This window comes from Sorex fumeus, unplaced genomic scaffold (genome assembly GCF_029834395.1).
Source record: "Sorex fumeus unplaced genomic scaffold, SorFum_2.1 ptg000072l, whole genome shotgun sequence".
NCBI classification, from domain to species: Eukaryota; Metazoa; Chordata; class Mammalia; order Eulipotyphla; family Soricidae; genus Sorex; species Sorex fumeus.
In genome coordinates, this window is record NW_026606129.1 from 59,488,652 (window position 1) to 59,510,221 (window position 21,570).

At 36.6% G+C, this 21,570-nt stretch overlaps 1 non-coding gene and 1 pseudogene across 1 annotated transcript; one reads left to right on the top strand and one right to left on the bottom strand.

Annotated features, from left to right (window-relative positions):
- Window positions 1-270: 270 nt before the first annotated feature.
- On the top strand, window positions 271-389 carry LOC130037996 (5S ribosomal RNA). The gene has a single exon (XR_008794564.1). It is a non-coding gene; the product is annotated as a 5S ribosomal RNA (ribosomal RNA).
- Window positions 390-4,362: 3,973 nt separating this feature from the next.
- LOC130037784 (beta-soluble NSF attachment protein-like) overlaps window positions 4,363-21,570 on the bottom strand; it is a 31,886-nt pseudogene continuing 14,678 nt past the window's right edge.

Here is a 21,570-nt window from a genome sequence, read left to right on the forward strand (position 1 = left end):
ATTTCCCACCCCTCTGAATTACTTTACCAGAGTTCTAGATGTCCCTCACCTTAATGGCAAATTCTCAGGTCAGTTTTAAATTCCATGGTATGTCCTTTAGTTTGATAATAGAGAGATTTTTTTTTTTGGTAGAGAGTGAATCTGTTGGTTTGTATTGATAGTGCAAAGGCAAGTGTGTTAGATAATTAGAGTACTGCTAAAAAATGTGGCTAAGTGGCTAAATATGTTTAGATATTGTGGCATACTTTGGTGACTTTTGGCATCATTAATATCTACGGCCATACCACCCTGAACGCGCCTGATCTCGTCTGATCTCGGAAGCTAAGCAGGGTCGGGCCTGGTTAGTACTTGGATGGGAGACCGCCTGGGAATACCAGGTGCTGTAAGGGCTGGAGCGATAGCACAGCGGGTAGGGCGTTCGCCTTACAAGCGGCCAACATGGCCGACCCGAGTTCGATTCCTCTGCCCCTCTCGGAGAGCCCGGCAAGCTACCGAGAGTATTCGATATGCCAGACACAGTAACAACAAAGTCTCCAATGGAGACGTTACTGGGCCTGCTCGAGCAAATCGACGATCAATGGGAGGGCCTTTACCTCTAAAATATTAGCGTCAAGAATTTATATTATTAATATGTATACATTTGAAATTACTTTTTCTCAAATTACAAAAATGCTATGAACTTGTGATTTTGAAAATAAATAATAGTCATTGTGTGTATTAAATGAATATTGATCAGATCATTTCCCTATCTTACTTCCTAGGTAATCCATTCCACATTTCTCCTTTATGCAAATGTTTTAGACATAGGCACACAGATGCATTCATTGTTTGTTAGTGAAATAGAATATGATATATGCAATTTGATTTTTGTTGTTTACTTTGGGGCATTGCTTTTTTTCTACTTTAACTTCTTTAACTACTATTTAAGATTTAAAATTTTATTTTATAAATTTCTAACTCTTTTCACATATATTCATCTTATTTACTCTTAAATATTGTGAGTTTCCTACTATCAATTTTGTTTTAGTTGATCAAGAAGTTAAGAGAAATTGAGATCTTCCCTCCATCATATATAAATAGTCAAAGTTGAAACTTGTCTTATTCATTCTTCAGAGAGCACTTAATCTGATAATATTGGAAAATGTTAATAGGATGGTCGGTAGATCCCTATTGTTTGGCCATTTGAAATTCTACTAACCATATCAGAAAACTGTCAATAGCATTTAAAAATTTTGACCAATGAGCTCTATAGCAACAGTTATTACCTTGTTCATGATAGTTTCTCTTTTTTTGCTATTTTTATATAGATTAATACATTCTGAGAATCTTTTTGCCTTAATTTTATTTTGAGGCGCTTGTCCATCTTCTGCTATTGTCTGGAGTTTTTCTGCAACTCATCTTGTTTTTGTTCTTTACTATCAGGAAAGTTTGGATTTTTTTTTGTTTCAAATACATTTTATTATTATTTTGGCCATCTTTCCATTGCAGAGGGTGGGCAGTTGCGTCACACTGATGCTTGGGTGTACTCTGCACTCAGCAATTACCCATGACTCATGGTGGGGTTCAGGGAACCATATGGGATGCCAGGGATCAAACTCTGGTCGGCTGTGTGCCAGGCAAGAACCTTACTATTGCTCCGATCCCAATATTTTGTGAAGAATACAATTGGAGTTCTAAAAGGGATTTGATGAAATATTTATATATCTTTTGATAAAATGGAACAATGCTCATTCTACAGCATTCGTTTTACTAATCCTGAGAACAAGATACCATTTTTTGGGGGGGGGGTGTTGAGTCACACCCAGCGATGCACAGGGGTTACTCCTGGCTTTGTACTCAGGAATTACTCCTGGCAGTGCTCAGGGGACCATATGGGATGTTGGGGATCGAACCTGGGTTGGCCACATGCAAAGCAAATGCCCTACCCGCTATGCTATCTCTCCAGTCCCGATATCTTTCATTTTTTATATCCTCGGTTTCTTTCATTAGAGTGTTACAGTTTTAGAGTATGTGCATTTTATCACACAATTAAAATTTTCCAAGTATTTTATTCCTTTAGATGCAATCGTAAATTTCAATGTAATTTCAAATGCAATTATAAACTGCAATTGATATTATAAATTGATATTATAAAGTTTGTTATCTTTGTGTGTGTACAAATGTACCTGATGCACAATAATTGTTTACTGTAATTGTTTACTATTTCTACTAGTTTTTAATGGTGTCTTTGGATTTCATATAAATAAAATTATAATATCTCTAGTAGAATAATTTTACATCTTTCTTCCATATTTTGGTGTGCTTTAATTTTTTCATGTGTCTAATTACTCAGACTAAGAATTTAATTATATCTAATAATGATGATAGTGGCCATCGTTGTCTTATTCTTGATCTTAGAGGGAAAACTTAGGTTGTTTTCCTTGAGTATTATGTTTCTTTGCTGTGTCTGGCCTTAATAATACTGAGATATTTTCCAACTATTTCTGTTTTATTGAGGACTTTAATTAAAAATGAGTGTTGGACCATGTCAGATGACTTTTTGCATCTATTGAGATGATCACATTAAAGTTATTATTTTTCTAGGTGATGTGGTGATCCCAATATATTTTTGCATATGTAGTAATAGTTACTATTTTTGCCAATAGTACTATTTTGCAATTATAGTAATAATTATAATTATAAAAACTATTTTATGAATATAGTAATAACTACTACTTTAAAATTTTTTTAATCGTGGTGAATTAGAATTACAAATTATTCATTATTAAGTTTCGGGCACATTATGTCTCAACAACAATCCGTTCACCAGTGTCCCCTTCCCTCCACCAATGTCCCCCGTTTCCCTCCCCCACAGCTGCCTGCCTTTAGAGCAAGCACTTTTCCCCTCTAGCCATACCTAAGTGTTCCTTCCCTAACTTATCCCCACTCTCGTTCTAGATTTTCTGCTCTTCAGCTCTATTGCCTTTGGGGTTTTGTTATTATTCTCTTTTTCAGTTTAAGTCCACCTATGAGAGATCATTTTGTGTCAGTCCCTCTCCCTCTGACTAACTTCATTCAACATGACACTCCCCAGAACCATCCATGTTGCAACAAACTGCATGGCTTTATCTTTTCTTATGGACAAGCAGTTGTTCCTTAGTTTCTTTATCCAATTGTCTATTCTTGGGTACTGGGGTTGTTCCCAGGCTTTGGCTATTGTGAATAGTGCTGTAATGAACATAGGAGTGCAGATGTCTTTTCTGCATTGTGCTTCTGGACTCTTCAGGTATATTCCAACCAGTATGGCTCCTGGCTCGTATGGAAGTTCAATTGCTAGTTTTTTGAGTAATAACCATATTGATCTTCTCGGTCTTATCTTGGCATTAAAATCACCTACAATGTTACTGTAGAAGGTGTGGTCTTCTTTATAGAACTTCACCAGTTCCATGTAGAACTTCTTAAGTTCTTCTTCATCGTAATTGGATGTTGGTGCATAGACAACAAAGCTACTGGCAGTGAGCCACATCTATTCAAGCATAATCATCCGATTTGGGTTGTTAGGCATTTGAATGAATCAATACTCATGGCCAAGTTCGTGTTGACAAAAACACTGACACCACTGACACCTCTTTTGTCACATGTTCCAAGGAACAGTTCTTCTCCAGTGTCGAAAATGGCGTGATGTGGTTGATACCTTCTCGTCTTGGTCAGACCAATAATGTCGTACTTGATCTTTTGCGCTTGCACCATCAGGTCCTCGATGGATGCATCCGATGCCAGTGTACGTGAACTGAAAGTAGAAAGAGTCATTTTAGTCTTTCTTTGTTATGGCAGCCTAGTTCAGCCTTGAGATTTTATCAGCCTCTCCTTCCTCATCCTTAACGCTGCCATATTGTGGCGGGGGAGTCTTTCAGGGTCAGGGGAATGAGACCCACTGTATTTACTGTTTTTGGCATATCGAATATGCCACGGATAGCTTGCAGGCTCTGCTGTGCAGGTGGGATAGTCTTGGTAGCTTGCTGGGCTCTCCAAGAGGGATAGGGGCTTTTATGGCGGCCTCTAATTGCCCTTGCAGGTGTTCCCATGGTTCAAACCATATTTGAATCAAATATGGTGTGGTAATCTTGGAAGATGGGTATTAAGTGTCTTATTATGTGTCTGTGACTGCATGGTCCGGAAAGCGGCCTGGAGCATGGCAGCGGCTGGGTAATGGAGATAGTGGAGGTCATCAGTATCAGATAAATGAGGTATTTATCTGATACTGGCAGGGTGCAGCTTCTGGGTGTGATCCCTGAGTTGCTGAAGATTGGTGGAAGCAGGCAGGACAGGGCAGGGTGGGGCTTTGGGTTTGATCCCTAGGCCGCCAGAAATTGGTCAAGAAGATCAGCTGAAGAACTCCACATCGGAACCCATGGCCTGCTCATAGATCTCAATGGCTTTCTGGTACTGTTCAAGCTGAGCAGCATATGTGGCCACCTTCAGCCACCTTGTTAGCTGAACTGTTGGATTCTTCTCCTTTATAATAATCAGCTGATTGTTCATAATGGGCGATGGCCTTCTCAATGTCTACATGCTCAGTCTCATAGATCTCAGCAATGGTGATGTGGTGCTTGGCTGCAATTGTAAATCGTCCCTTGGGGGTCTGCCTTTTTGTAGGTATTTCCAGCATCCACAAAGCTGGTAGCAGAGTCATGCTTGCTTTGAAGCTGCATATGGAGCTTGGCTGCCTGACAAAATGCATTTCCTGCAGCACTCCATTGTTAGCCATCTTGAACGTATTTGCAGCTCTGATATACATTTCACAAGCCTCTTCTATTCTTGTATTTCCACCAAACAGCCCTCTAAGGAACGACTGCGAGGCCTTGACTTGCTTCTCGGCCTCTGCCATCAGCTGCACAGCCTCACGGTCCTTGCCCGCCAGCTCCGGGTGCCCTCCACCCCCATAATAATTACTACTTTTTTTTTTTTAGCTTTTTGTGGGATGGGGCATACCTGGCATTGTTCAGGACTGGGATCACTCTTGGTGGAGGTCCTTCATGTATATTCAATATTGCATACTTGGAATATGCATATTCCAAAAATACGTATGATTTTAATGCATTATTGAATTTTATTTGTTAATATTCTGTTGATTTTTGCATTTATATTCATTAGACTATAGTTTTTTAACTATAGAACTGTGGTTTTCTTTCTTTTGTGGTTTTCTTATCTTGAAATCAGAATGATACAAGTTTCATGAAATGAATTAGAAGATCTCTTCAATTTTGCTGGGGAAGAGTTTGTAAACAATGATTTTTGTTCTCATCTTGAATGTTTGGTAGAATTCATCTATTATGACTTTGGGTTATGAAAATTTGTTTTGGGGGAAGATTTCAACTTCTGTTCAATTTTTAATTGGTAATCAGTTTGTTCAGATTTATTTTATTCTCCTGACTTAGTCTTTGTAGATGAATAGTTCTAGGATTAATCCATTTCTTCTAGGTGTATTGTCTTTTAATTCTTTGTATTTCTGTCATATTTGCTGAATTTCCCTCTGTCATTTCTTATTTTATTTTTTAGAGCTTGCTATTTTAGTCTCCTTATATTTTAATTCTTTCAGCTTTCCTCTTACTTTGATTTATAATTTTATGCCTTCACGTATTCAATATGCCCAAAACAGTAACAACAAGTCTCACAATTTGTTGTGAGATATTACTGGTGCCCGTTCGAGCAAATTGTTGAACAATGGGAGGACAGTGCTACAGTGCTACATGATAAGAAAATATGCTTTACCTCTTTTGCAGACCACAACATCCAAAAGGAGAGAGAGAACACAAGGAAATGCCCTGCCACAGAGGCAGGGTGGGATGGGAGGGATGGGGGTGGGAGGGATATTATCCATGGTGGTGGAAAATGGGCACTGGTGGAGGGATGGGTGTTTGATCATTGTATAATTGAAACTCAAGCACAAAAAATTGTAAATCTACAACTGTGCCTCATGGTGTTTCACAAATAATAATAAAAAAAGCAAAAAAAAAAAAAAGAAAATATGCTTTACATATAATATTTTCTTAATCTGTCACTTAAGATCATAATTTCTTCAGTATTTTCTGTCCATGTTATGTATTTATTGATATTAGTGGATATAAAGCCTCTATATTATTGTATAACTGTTTATTTCTCCCTTTAAGCCTGTTAACAACTGTTTTAAAGATTTTGGTGCCCTTATATTTTTGCATGGTTGTCACGATATTGACGTTACTGGGCCCGCTCAAGCAAATCGATGAATAACTGAGGACAGTGACAGTGACAGATGTTTTTGCATATATAGTAATAATTGGGGCTGAAGTGATAGCACAGAGGGTAGGGCATTTGCTTTGCACACGGCCCATGTGGCCGACCCGAGTTTGATTCCTCTGCCCCTCTCGGAGAGTCCGGCAAGCTACCGAGAGTATCTCGCCTGCATGGTAAAGCCTGGCAAGCTACCTGTGATGTATTCGATATGCCAAACACAGTAACACGTCTCACGATGGAGACATTACTGAGACTGATTGAGCAAATCGATGAACCAATGGGAGGACAGTGCACAGTGCAGTAATAATTGGGCTGGAATGATAGCACAGCTGGTAGGGCGTTTGCCTATTATAATTATAAAAATTATTTTACAAATATCGTAATAATTACTATTTTTCTTTAGCTCTTTGTGGGGTGGGGCAGATCTGGCATTCTTCAGGCATGGAATCACTCCTGTTGACTCTCAAGGAATCATATAGGGTACTGGAGATTGAACACAGACTGGCTGCATACAAGGCAAGAACCCTATCTCTGTACTATCTCATCAGCCTCTTTTATGTCTTCTTAATGAACTTTTGCCAATTATATAAGTATTTTTATAAGTTATATTCCTTGTCCCCTTTTTCTCACAATGCAATAAATGTATTTACTCCTATTTTAAAGTTATATTTTTTAATTTTTTATTAGTGAAACACCATGAGGTACAGTTGTAGACTTACAAATTTTTGTGCTTGAATTTCAGTTATACAGTGATCGAGTACCCGTCCCTACACCAGTGCTCATTCTCCACCACCACTAATCCCAGTTTCCCTTCCCCCACACCCCATCTCACCCTGCCTCTGTGGCAGGGCATTCCATTTTGTTCTCTCTCTCCTTTTGGGTGCTGTGGTTTGCAAAATTTTTATACAAGTCTTTTTAAAGAAGGCTCAATTCTTTTAAATTAATACAGAGATAGTAGTTATATTATTAGAGATATGGTTGTATTACTATAAAGAAATTAAAATATTTCTTGCCCCATAAACTTATTAAAACGTTGATAGTATGATTTATGTTAGGCTGCATAATTTAAAAAGAATTAAATTATGAATTACTTCATAGAGTTATAGTCAAAGTAACAGAGTTTCAAAAATACTTTTGAATATTTTATATTATGGGACACTATTTGCAACTAAGTATCTAGTATTTTTTAAATACATTTGATTTTTAACTGAATATGAGTTTTTTCATATTTTTATATTTGAGGGTAATGGTATAAATGTCTGATAATGAATGAATATTGGTTATCTATTATAGTCATAACATCTTTGAGGGTATCAGATTATATTTCTGTCTAACAAGTCATTACAGGTGAGTTCTACCAAACATTCAATATGAGAACAAAAATTATTGTTTACAAACTCTTGCCCTCCAAAATATAATCAGTTATTTGTCTATACAATATTATAAAAGACTATTTTTTATTTTAGACATAGGTTATGAAGGTGAGCAAAACAGATGTCCTGACCTTGATGAATTAATAGTCTAGTTAGTCTAGTTGGAAATAAATAAAATAAACATAGAAATATATAAACAATAATCTTAGACACTGGAAGTGGCTTGTGAATATAGGGTAAGGTGCTATGACGAAAGTCCTGTCTTTTGATTAAATCTGAATTATTAAGAAGATATCATGTACTGACTGATGAAGGAAAGAATGTCTCAAATAGAAAAAAATCTGTCTCATGCTTTAAACTACAAGCAAGGTATTATATGTGGGAATAAGATGAGTGCATAAATGACTCTTCAAAGATAAAAATATGACTGAGAATTGTACTTTTCGAGGTTATCTTATGCAAGAGAAAATTAAGAAATTAAGAAAATAGATATGAATAGTATCTCCTTCAAGTATCTCATACTCAAGATTAATTAATTCTTGTTCTACATTTTAATAGAAACACATATTTTCATTCTATTTTTCCTAGTGGAGAATTTATGAGTGCTTTGAAGAAGAGGTTTTCGTTTTCTAAAGAGGAAGAATGATATTATTGTAGCTGTAAAAACAATTTCAATGACTCAGATGTCTTTCATTTTAATTAATTTGGACTATAAAGATAAAATGTGAATTTCAGAATTGATTTTCTAGATTTTAGACTAGTAACCTCAATTATGGGCTGGAGTAATAGCACAGTGGGTAGGGTGTTTATCTTACACATGGCCAACCCAGTTTGATTCCTCCCTCCCTCTTGGAGAGCCGGGCAAGCTACCAAGAGTATCCCACCTGTACGGCAGAGCCTGGCACGCTCCCAATGGTATATTCGATATGCCAAAATCAGTAACAACAAGTCTCACAATGGAGATGTTACTGGTGCCTGCTCGAGCAAATTGATGAACAATGGGAGGACAGTGTTACAGTGCTAACTTCAATTAAACTACATTTTGTTCTGTTAATAGGAAGAAAAATACATCCTTGAAAATAAAGTCATAATGAGAACATTTTGGGGACAGAGGCACAGCTGGTGGTTATCAAGGATTACTCCTGACTATGTGCTCAAGAATCACTCTTGGGGATACTTGGGGGACCACATTTGGTTTTGGATATTGAACTAGGGATCACCTTAACGCTTGTACTGACTCTGGCTTCCAGAGAAATTCTTGAGTTTGTTACATCTGTTTCCTTTTCTAATCTGGTATATTATAAGATCATGACATTTTGTCATTAGTATCTGAAAATGAAGACTTAAAAAATTGAAAAATCAACTTAATTTTCATTTTTGCTCCTCCCTTCTTCAAAAAATGTGTCTAACTAGCTTAATTATTTTTCTATATATCCAGTTATAGTACATCTTCATTTTAGGCTTGAATAGTTTACACGTTTATTTCATGAATTATGTGACCTGAAAACAAACAGAGTTATGCAGTTGAACCAAAATCTCAAGTAGTTTTAAAGAAATTTTCCTTCAGGAGAGAAAAGAGGCAGGGGTTGGAGGCCTCCATGAACATTATTATTATTACCTAAACTGGTGATGAGTCTGATTTGGAACATAAAGAAATTGTCATAAGTAGTAATCCTTCTGTGGAGATTCCTTGGTTAAGAGATATTTTAAACACCAAAACTAAATATAAATGAAAGGTACCATATCTATATTTCATTCTTTATGAACACAGGAGAAACAAGTTATCTATGAAAAATGAATGGTCTTTCTATTGTATAAGAACACTGTCATTAAATTTTCTGTTCTTGTTTTAATTCTCAACAATGAAATTTAATCAAGTGTTATATTTAATTATTGTTTCTTTTGCCTGAAGTTATCTGGGCGAGGTGATTACTATTTCCAAAGAAATCTGGTTTGCCAAGTATATTTTTCTTTTAATTCAAACAAAATAAAAAGAAAATTCTAAAGAGTAAAAATTTATATAGATGTCAAATCTCCCTGTGTATGATTTACTTGAGGCTATGGTTGTGACACAAGAACACAAAATATAATGCACTATTCACAATAACCAAAATCTGGAAAAAACGTGAGTGCCCGAGAACAGATGACTGATTAAAGAAACTTTGGTACAAAAAAAAAAAAACAACTTTGGTACATCTACACAATGGAGTACTATGCAACTGTTAGAAAAGATGAAGTCATGAAACTTACATACATGTGGTACTACATGGAAAGTATCATGCTAAGTGAAATGAGTCAGAAAGAGAGGAACAGACATAAAAAGAATGCATTCATCTGGGGAACATTCATTTCATCATCCTGTTATTCGTCAATTGCCTCGAGCAGGTCCCAGTAACGTCTCTTTCATCCTAGCCCTGAGATTATATCCAAGGCTCTTTAGGAGAATGGGACCCATCATTGTTACTGGTATTTGGCATATTTGGTACGCCACGGGGAGTTTGCCAGACTCTGCCCTGTGGGCAGGCTACATTCGATAGCCTGCAAGTTTGTCCAAAGTAGGAATGAGATAATAAGATGTCATAAAAATGATGTCCTGATAAGATGTCGCACCGGTGAGGAACAGCCAGGTGTGGGGGCAGGAGACTGCACTGTTCTCGTCCGGGAGCTGGATTTTATAGTCTCTGAGTCTTGGCCGTTGATGGGATTACACGGCGCCAGGGGGCCAGGTGGTGGGTGTGACCCCCCTTCTGGAATTTGGAGGATCTGGGTGGAGGATGCTCGACTCCAATCCGAGTAGGCTTGGAGATTTCGGCCCCGGAACCCGTGTGGATTTGTCCCTCTGCCAGTACCTTCATGTGTGCGGAGAGTGGTCTCAGCATGGTGGTGGCTGGTCCTGGAGGTCTTCGGCTGCCGAAGCCCTGGTCGGGGCAGGGAGGAAAGCTCAACCTGCTCCCCTCCAAGGGGCCCTGGTGAGGAACAGCCAGGCATGGGGGCAGGAGACTGCACTGTTCTCGTCCAGGAGCTGGATTTTATAGTTTTTTATGGGGAACATAAAGTAATAAAATAGGAGACTAACAACCAAGAGTGGCCGAGATTAGTACCAGGAGGTTTGCTCCATGGCTTGGAGGCCAGCCACCCATGCTAGGGGAAAAGGGAGCTCAGATAGAGAAGGGAGCACCAAATAAAGGGTGTTGGGAAGATCCGCCCAGGATGGGAGATGCATGCAGAAAGTAGACTATAGACTGAACATGATTGCCACTCAATCCCTCTTTTGCAAACCACAGCACCCAAACAAACAAACAAACAAACAAACACTGTCTTCCCATTGTTCATTGATTTGCACGAGCGGGCCCAGTAACGTCTCCAATTTGAGACTTGTTGCTACTGTGTTTGGCATATTGAATACGTCACGAGTAGCTTGCCAGGCTTTGCTGTGCAGGACAGCACCCAAAAGGAGAGAGAAAACAAAAGAGAATGCCCTGCCACAGGGGTGGTGTGGGAGGGATACTGAGAGCACTGGAGGTGGATAATGGGCACTGGTGGAGGGATGGGTACTCAATCATTGTATAACGAAACCCAAGTATAAAAAATTGTAAGTCTACAACTGTACCTCATGGTGTTTCACTAATAAAAATAATTAAAAAACCCCCACAAAACAGGCATTCACCAAGAAGTTGGAAGTCTTATATAGAATTACATTTTATTAACTGGCTCCATGAAGCAATTATAGGTAACATGCGAAGTGAAGACATAGACTGGGAGCTGAATCTATATTACCTATTTTCAGAAACAGAAAAATGAATAAATACAGAAGGCAAAAAGATACATGAAAAATTCTTTGCATTACTTATCTATAAGGGGAATGCAAATCAAAACAACAGAATTATTGACTCTTTAAGTTATATATCAAGGATAACTCATAAAATTAACAACTAAAAATAAAAATTGAAAAATATTCCCAAATAATATACAAATTAAATTTTTCCAGGTACATTTTTCTATGTTAGAAATGATTCTCACTGTATCACTGTCATCCTGTTGTTCATCGATTTCCTCAAGCAGGCGCCAGTAACGTTTCCTTCGTCCTAGCCCTGAGATTTTAAGATTTAAGATTAAAAATGATTATTTGGTAATTAAAAAAAATTAAAACTAACATGAACTTAAGTGGCTTCAGTTTTCATTATTAATTATGGCAAGTCAAAATTCAAAATATTGTATTTTGTGTTTATTTCTTCTTGCCACTTTAGGGGGACATTTAAATGTATTGAGAAATGTAATGATAGGAATATTCCAACCTGGGAGACAACATGAGTTTTCAGATAAGTGAGTTTTTCACTTTTTAATTTTTGAAAACTTGTAGAAGAAGCATGCCTCTTCTATTTTTTTCCTTGTTTCATTTCTGGCCTCAGGAACACAAGTACTAAAAAATCAATGAGCTCTTCTGAAATTTCCAGTCTAGTGTTCAGCTTCAAGACATTAATAAATTTAAGTTAGTTTTGGGAAAAGCAGCTGAACTCTTATTCAGACTTCTGTCTTGGAAAGGTTGACTTATTGCATTTTATCTTTTCACAAAGATATTTTCTTTCTTTTATATATGCCTGTGATTAGTTTAAATCAAAGCCTCTTCCTCATCTTTCAAAATGGATATGTATCTTGAAACATTTCAGGGACTCCAGTGACCCCCTACAACTTCACACTGTCCCATTAAATGTGTCTCTATGTTATCTTTATGTGTACATGTACCCTTTTAAATCCAACTTCAACAAAGGCATTTTCTGCCTATTCTCTAGAAGACTCAACATTAGAAAGTGGAGTTTTAGAGTTGTGAAAAGTGGAAATAACAAGGAGATAATAACTGAGTTGAGGGGTATATAGTTTGGTATAAAAAGGAGTGACTAAGATAAATATGAATACCACTAACATCTGAGGGATTATGATTAATTTACATTAATTTTAAAATACATTAAACATTTTTCTAAAATACTATGTAATAATGCTTTGGACTTTTCTTTTCACATGACATTTAAGCTTTTAGGTTTTAGTTCTTTGTCCCCCTCACAAAACTGATCAAGTATGTATAAGAATTTATCACATAATCAGTTAGAAAGATTTAGGGTACATGAAATTCATATGATTTTTCTTAACAGTAACTATTTTTATTAAACATTTGAATCTACACAGTGATAAATTCATAGAATTTTGATATTTTGATTGATAATTGAATTGAATACTAAATATTATTATGAATTGATCCAAATGTCACAGTTCTGAGATTTTTATCAAGTAATGTATATGAAAATCATGCTCCATTCATGTATTATCTGCAGAGTCACATATATAATTTCGCACTTTCTCATAGCCATAGTAAAAGTGAAAAGAAATGTAAAAATAACTAATAGCACATATTATATTTGACATAGCATGTTCAAAATATTATTACAGCCTATAAACAATGTAAAAATATTGATGAATTATTTTACTTTTAGGTGGCCCAGCCATTGAATGCTATGTGTATTTTTACTTATATTTAATCAGAATAAACTAACACTGTGTCAAGGACTGGTAGCAGCAAATGGCTAAGTGACTAATACTAAATTGATCAGCAGTTTTAGACATGTAAAAGATGTTTACTTTTATTTTTAGGGCCAATAGAGTTCTTGGAACATTGGAAAGTGCTTATATATATTAAATAAGTAAAGCAAAAGAAATGGCATGGCATGACACAATTTCCTCAATATCAAAATGCATATATTTCTGTAGTCACGTTTATTTGAATTTGTCAGTAGAAAGTTAAGCATTAGTGATAATGAAACTTTTCTAAATGTCTCTGAACCAACTTACACTTTTGCTTGTGTTCTCTGGCTGATAAATTTGAGAAGTTTGCATTCTGAGGAATATTTTATTTAAATTGTAGGGGGTTATTTTAAATGTTTAATACTCTGGGACTTGGTTAAATTGATTTTAATACATATTTATGGTAACACTTTATTGGTTATGGTGAATTATATTAACCTGAATCACTGTGTAATGCATCCTCTTAAATATTTATTGTTACATAATATTTTAGATTTGAGCAGTGGGGAAATAACACAGAAGCTCATGGAGAAATTAGAATACTAATGAAATTCAACCTATAATAGTTTATACATCATTTTAAACAGATAATGTAAGCAATGCATACACATTCTATTAAAATATTGAAAGTTGTTGAGGGAAAATTTTATTTAATATTAAATATAAAACTTCCTTAATCATGGGAGAGAATCCTTACAAGTTAAGGGAAAACTCAGTATTAACTTAAACATATCAGGACAAGTCATTTCATAGTTTAAAACAATTTCCAGAGCTGAATAGTCAAGCAAATGAGCCATTTTCTTTAAAAATTCTGTCTCAACTTGGGAACATTAAAATTAATAGAACTTATGATCTTGAGTTCAACTCATTTGTGAATATGTTTTCAGTAAGTACATGTAATTGGGGTTGGGATCTGACAGTCCCTTATATATAACCACTATGAACATACAGAGTTTTACAGCATGAATATTTCAAGGATTTTGATTTGTAATTTTCTAAATTGAACATATCCACAAAAGTACTAATGTAAAAAACAATCCTTATTGCAGGCTAGTTTTGAGGCTCTTCGTGTTCCTGGAGTGAGCAGATGCCATTAGGCTACACTAGCACCCAACAGGGACAAATGAAGAAGTTACTAGTGCCTGCTTGAGCGAATCGAAGATCAATTGGATGACAAGTGACAAGTGATATAAATGATTGCAGACTAGTGACATGCTCCACATTCATAAAATATTAGAATCAAAAGTCCTAAAACAATATTTGTGTCAAAACCTTGGGATTTCCTATACAATGCTGGTATGGCGAAGGTGATAACAGTAGGTGCAGTGGAGGAAAGAGAAGAGGTTTTGGAATCTTATAACATGATTGCAAAATACCATTTGGATATGTAGGTCAGTGTTTCATTTTTGAGAGGCAAATTATAAATGGTATGTGCCATTCAGAATACTACTTAAGCTGCTTAACATGTGAAGGCTATATTCTTTTAAACATTATTATATACATGTATTCAGCAACATGGTAGGTACATGTAATAATATGCAACAGTGATGTAAATCCCATCAACGGCCAAGACTCAGAGACTATAAAAACCAGCTCCCGGAAGAGAACAGTGCAGTCTCCTGCCCCCGCGCCTGGCTGTCCTTGCCAGGGCCCCTTGGAGGGGAGCGGGTTGAGATTTCCTCCCCACCCCAACCAGGGCTCCGGCAGCTGAAGACATCCAGGACCAGCCACCACCATGCTGAGACCACTCTCTGCACACATGAAGGTACCGGCAGAGAAACAACGGCAAGCAGATCCTGGGGCTGAGATCTCCAAGCCTACTCGGATCGGGGCTGAGCATCCTCCACCCAGATCCTCCGAATTCCAATAGGTGGGGTCACACCCACCAACTGGCCCCCTGGTGCCATGTAATCCCATCAACAGCCAAGACTCAGAGACTATAAAAACCAGCTCCTGGAACCGCCGCGCGACATCTTATTATTACATCTTATTATCTCATTCCTAACTTGGACAAACTGGCAGGCTACCGAATGTAACCTGCCCATACGGCAGAGTCTGGCAAACTCCCTGTGGCATACCCAATATGCCAAATACCAGTAACAATGATGGGTCTCATTCTCCTAAAGAGCCTTGAATATAGCACTTTCTTAAAAATCTCAGGGCTAGGATGAAGGAGACGTTACTGGGGCCTGCTTGAGGCAATCGACAAATAACAGGATGGTCGTGATTCGTGATTCGTGATGTAAATTAATTTCAGGGAACAGGTAGTTATTACCTTATATGTTAAACCATCTATTATCAGTAAGACTGAGGTATAGAATGTTCTTTCTGTCTTTACCAGAACTGACTTAAAATCTAAGCTAAGTTGAGCCTCTAAGAAGATAGTGTCCAAAATTGCAATAGACAAAGACTTGGGAAAGTAAAGAGTAATAAAAAAAGCAAAATAATCATGCTTAGAAAAAGATTTGGTGATATCAATACTAAAAATTTGCCTCTCAGAAATAAGCACTGATATCCAAATGGTGTTTTGCAGTCATAGTTGTGAGATTCTGAATCCTTGTTTCTCTCCCTCTACTGTACCCACTGTTATCACCTTCTCCATTACAGCACTGTATGGGAAATGACAAGGCTTTGGAAAGAAATATTGTTTTAGGAATTTTGATTCTAACATTCAATATTTTGTGAATGTGAATCATACCACTAGGCTTTAATAAGGATTTTTTAAAAAATGTTTTAATAAGGATTGTTTTTACATTAGGTTTATTGTTGCATGAATATGTTCATTCCCAGAAACACTAATTTGACACTATCTGTTTATACCTTTAAAAACTTTGAGGTAGGGAGGGGGGGTTACACAGACTTGGTTGTGGTGCTTGCAGGCATTGCTTCTCTATTTCAGACAGCTCCAAACTGATCTAATGATGCCATGTCTCAGCCATCAAGTCTGCGTGGTGCACATTGTGGATGGGTTCACAGCTGCAGTAGTAAAGAGATTTACCCATAGAAACAACCTTACCTAGAGATGGGGAATGGGTTTAGAATATGCTGAAAGAAAGGTGAACTAGCATTAAGAATTAAAAATTATCATGTAATATGTGCACTAGACATCTTTGCTCTTTTCTTCTATCTTGTTTCTTTTTCTCACTTTCTCTACAACTTATACTCTTACTTCATGCCCCTGTTCTTCATTCAATCTTGAGTCTTTACTGCATGCTTCAGTCTTTCTCTGTATGGGGTGCTGGATTCTCAAGGATTGAAGAGGGGAGGGGGAGGTATTGGAGGGAAGTTAGGATTAGGGATAAAAATCTCTCATGGGGCTGGAGCGATAGCACAGCGATAGGGCGTTTGCCTTGCATGCAGCCAACATGGCTGACCCAAGTTCGATTCCTCCGCCCCTCTCGGAGAGCCCGGCAAGGTACTGAGAGTATCTCGCCCGCATGGAAGAGCCTGGCAAGCTCCCCGTGACATATTCGATATGCCAAACACAGTAACAACAAAGTCTTCAATGGAGACGTTACTGGGCCCGCTCGAGCAAATCGACGAACAACGGGAGGGCCTTATTATGATAAGAGAGAAATATTATAAATATTTCTTATAATTTAATCATGCTTTTATATTTTGTGTCAATATAGCATTATTGGAATAGCTATGTTAAAATAGCCTTCCACTCAAATAAATAAAAATTTCTTCCTTTTGCCACCAGTGGCCTTAAAAACACTGTATCCTGAGCTTTGGTTGGAGAGAGAATATTGATACTGTCAAAGATTTATGCCGTCAAAGATGATATTTTATATATTTGTCAAAGGAATAAAGACAACTTTCTAAAATATTTTAATGGAAAACTATTAGTTTTTATTTTGTGATTTTTTAGTTTTTTTTTTAAAAAAATACCTAAACACAACAGTTTACAGAGTTGTTGCAGAATTTTGATGTTCCAACACCAATCCCACCACCTGAGTGACCTTCCTTCCACCATCGTACTCACTTTCCCAACGTCACCTCAGGCTTGCCCCCTTTAGCAGGCAGACAGTAATTTGTTTCATATTGCTATTGCAATAAAATGGCTAAAGGAATTATCAAAAACATCAGTAAAAGAAAATGTGTGAAAATAGTTAAATCTCACCACAGAGTAGTTAAGTCTTTGAGGATTTACTGAGCTGTTCATCACTAATTGAGCCTTCTGTGTGATTGTTTTTCTTTTGTTGGCTTAGATGACTTCTATGCTGCATTCTCACAATTTGGTATGCTAAGACTGAAATTTCAGTACAGTGGGATTTAGAGGTGTCACATGGCTGCATATGTGGCTGTGTTGCCCAGAACCTTCAGGAGCTGTAGAACTGAGATGAGTCTGCAGAGATTATTAGTGCAGAGTCAGGCCATTGGCATGGTGGCAGCAATGGGGTGGTGATGCGGCTGCTGGGGCTTTAACAGGGCAGGGACTCAGACCTCCTGCCTCCCAAGGGCACCCCAGAGTTTTCCTCTGAAGGATCGTTATGTCCATGTATTTCAACTGCTGGGCTTGCATCTCCTCAGAGTTTGGTTCATGAATCTGAAGAACAGGACTGGTGGGTGAGTTGACATGGCAGCAGCTATAAGATTATTTTTTAATTTTCTTCTTCTTTCTCTTTTCTCTATTTATCTCATTTTGTCTGCTCTACATGGAGACTTTGTAATTGCTGCTAGCAATTTTTGGTCATTAAAGACATCATCTACTTGACATTATTTGCTTGTAGATGTATTCTATAAGCTAGGTTCTGCTAAGAGGGTATTCGATAGACTTTGGTTGCAGTAATGTGAACATATATTTGTAATGAACAACTATAAATATAAATGAGGGTGAGTGGTGTAGAATAAAGACCAGAGTTTCGTGAGATAGAAAAATGTCTGTGAGGCAGAAAGTGGTGCCAGATAACTTGTTTTAACCTTTGAACTAAAATTCTTTAATAATATCCCCAGTGAATGTTCAGACACTTCAAGTGATCAGAAATTCCTGTTTCATAAGATAGGCTACTCAATTTCCAGTTGGTTCTAAGTCTTTGTCTATTTTCAGTTGAAACCTCTAGTCCTTATTTCTAGTGCTAAGTTTAGCTCTCTACAGTCATAGATTGAGACTAATACATTTTTTCCTTTAAAAGTTTTCAGGTCACTAATTTTTGACTTAACTGAAATTTTAACTTCAATTTGTAATACTGAGAGGGTAGGAGAACTATGAAAAAAATCCCAATTTTGATCAATCTAAAACGATGATTTTAAATTTATTTTAAATTCACCACTCTACAGAGCACAAATAGCCATAGGAGTGTTTAAAGCCAAAAAATAAAGAGTAGATAATTGTGTGAAGACAGTCTGTAATTACATAGCATCCCACCTCTGGAGACAGAAATTTCGTGTTGCCTGTTGTCTTCAGGATTCTGGTTCATCAGTGCTTTTAAGGAGCTGAATTTATGTAAATTATTTTTACCATCTAGCAATCTATGTCAAGAGAAATTAAAGTTAGTTATATATGTGCTTTTAAAAATACCTTTGGGGCTGGAGAGATAGTACAGCATGTAGGGCATTTGCCTTATATGCAGTCAACCTGGGTTCAATCTTCAGGATCCCACATGGTCCCCCAATTACCACCAGCAGAGATTCTTGAGTTCAAAGTCAGGAGCCTCTGAACATTACCAGGGGTGGCCACCCACCCACCCAAACAAACAAACAAACAAACAAAATCTTTGGCCCAGACTGTCATTTATAAGACTAAGGGAGTCCATTGCATAATTTCGGCCAATATTTTAGTCCAGTTCCTTCAAGTTTTATTTAAACAAGTAAGGGTGATACTTTTAATAATGCACGTTCATGGCTACTACGAATTATATTAGTGTTGTGTCTAGTCCCTACTTACTAAAATTATTATATATGACTCATATTTGATAAAATAGTTCTATAGTGTTCTAAACATCTTGTTATAATTTAAATGATAATTCAGTGCATCAGAAGTCCATCTCCCAACTGTTCCGAGACAGTTCCTTAGGGGTTTCTGTGTTGTTGTGAGGCAGTGATTGAAATGGGATCCTCCTGTGCATATCACCATCGCAGATATTAAAGATTTAACTCTTAAAAGTTAAATCCAGCTAATAAAAAATAAAAATGCTACTTTTCTTTATTTCCTACCTTTTTACAAAAAAATCATCAATTTTGTTTAATTTTTTAAGAAAAATCTTACTATGACTTAAAATTTGAAACTAAATGCTTCAGCTATATTTAAATATAAAGGTATAGAAAGGTATTGTTCAATTTCTTGCAGATATTTGTATTTTACTGCCAATAAATAAGAGGTTTGAGTTCATATGCACTATGGCAGGAGAGACACCTAGTCCAATTGGAATAGATTTGAGTCATATGATCATCAAGGCTCACATTAAAATGTATTATAAGGAAACATGAGATTTTTCAAGTGAAATACTAATGATTAGTTTAAGCATTCCTCCTCCACTAAAGCAATTGGCTTTTTCCCCCTGAATCTAATAAAGGAATAAATTTTGTCCCTGATACATTTTATTTTATTTCAGACCATCCATTGCGGCTTATTGGCAATAAACTAATATATATGATTAATCTATAAATAAAAAATAGAATCACAAAATATATGTATATATATATGAGTATGTACATATAAATATATATACACATTCTTAGAATCTCTAGTTTAATTTATCACTAGTCAAATATTATATATCTTATAAACAAAAGAACTTTCAAACAGCAAGAAAATCTGTCTTCAGGAGACACCAGACTGAAGCTCCAGAAAAGCGCCAGATTTTTTTAAACAAAAGTTTTAAATGTATAATTCTAATATCTTTAAATAATCTACATTTTATAAATAATATATATGCTCTATAAATTTAGACAACTTATATGCTTATATATTAGATTTATTAACATTTGCAGTAAAAATTGGAAATTTGGTTCTTGATAAATGAAAAATATTTAGTAAAAATGGACTTACAGTTTATAGCCTATTTATTTTTTGTTGTGGAGGTGGAGGTTGAACAACACTTGTAGTGCTCAAGGCTTATTACTGGATCTATGTCCATGGATAACTCCTGGTAGGGCCCAAGTGACCATATGAGGTGCCAGGGAATACCTAACTGGGATGTGTGCTTGGCAAGTGCCTTCACCCCTGTATTATCTCCTATTCCTGGACTAAAAAAAATTTTTGACTTTCCTGTTTGAAAGTTTCTCACTTTTTTTTTCTGTTCTTATCTGAGTTAAGATTCTTGAGACTTTGCTTCAATTTTTTATGTTTTAATATAGAGATTAAGGTAATCCTTTTTGAAATTATAACAGTAAGCCATGCTGAAATATTTATCAAACATATTCATAACTTTTTTATTATGTGACTTTTATTTAAAGACTAAAACTTGCTTTAGACAAAAAAAGTTCAGGATTAACTTTTTATGAAGAGAAATGAAAAGACAATGTATATAACTTATTCTTATTTCTGAGTTCTTAAAGTTACCACAGACCGTCACTGTCACTGTCCTCCCATTGTTCATCTATTTGCTCAAGCGGACCCTGTAACGTCTCCATTTTTTTTGAGACTTGTTGCTGTGTTTGGCATATTGAATACGTCATGGGTAGCTTGCCAGGCTTTGCCATGTGGGTGAGATACTCTCGGTAGCTTGCCAGGCTCTCCGAGAGGGGTGGAGGAATCGAACCCTGCTTGGCCGGGCTGGGCTGGCTGCACGCCAAGGCAAATGCCCTACCACTGTGCTATCACTACAGCCCAACTAAAGAATATCAATAAAAATATAAGAAAATTGGTGAGATAAATTGCATAAATTGAGATTATAAAAGAAAATGCTTTAAGCACTTTTTAGGAATGAGGAAATAATTTTCATGTAGCTGGAAAGATATTAAAAAATTTAAAAAACAATGCAGGAACACTTTTTTTTTTTTTAGATTTTTATTTGTGAAACACCATGAGGTACAGTTGTAGACTTAGAAATTTTTGTGCTTGGGTTTCAGTTATACAATGATCGAATACCCATCCCTCCACCAGTGCCCATTCTCCACCACCACGGATCCCAGTATCCCTCCCACCCGCCCCCCTTCCCCGCATTCTCCCTGCCTCTGTGGCAGGACATTCAGGAACATTTTTAAAGACTGTATTTGTGTTTTATAATTGTAGTTGTATAAGTATTAGTAAAAATTTCAGAAAAAGATAAACTTCCAGGTTCTGTATCGTCAAAGAATATTACAGGATGAACATACGCAAAAAAATAATTGCCAAACAATCACTGTACCACTGTTGTTTTTCATAGATTTGCTCGAGTGGGCCCAGTACCTCTCTATTTTGACGCTTGTTGTTACTGTGTTTGGCATA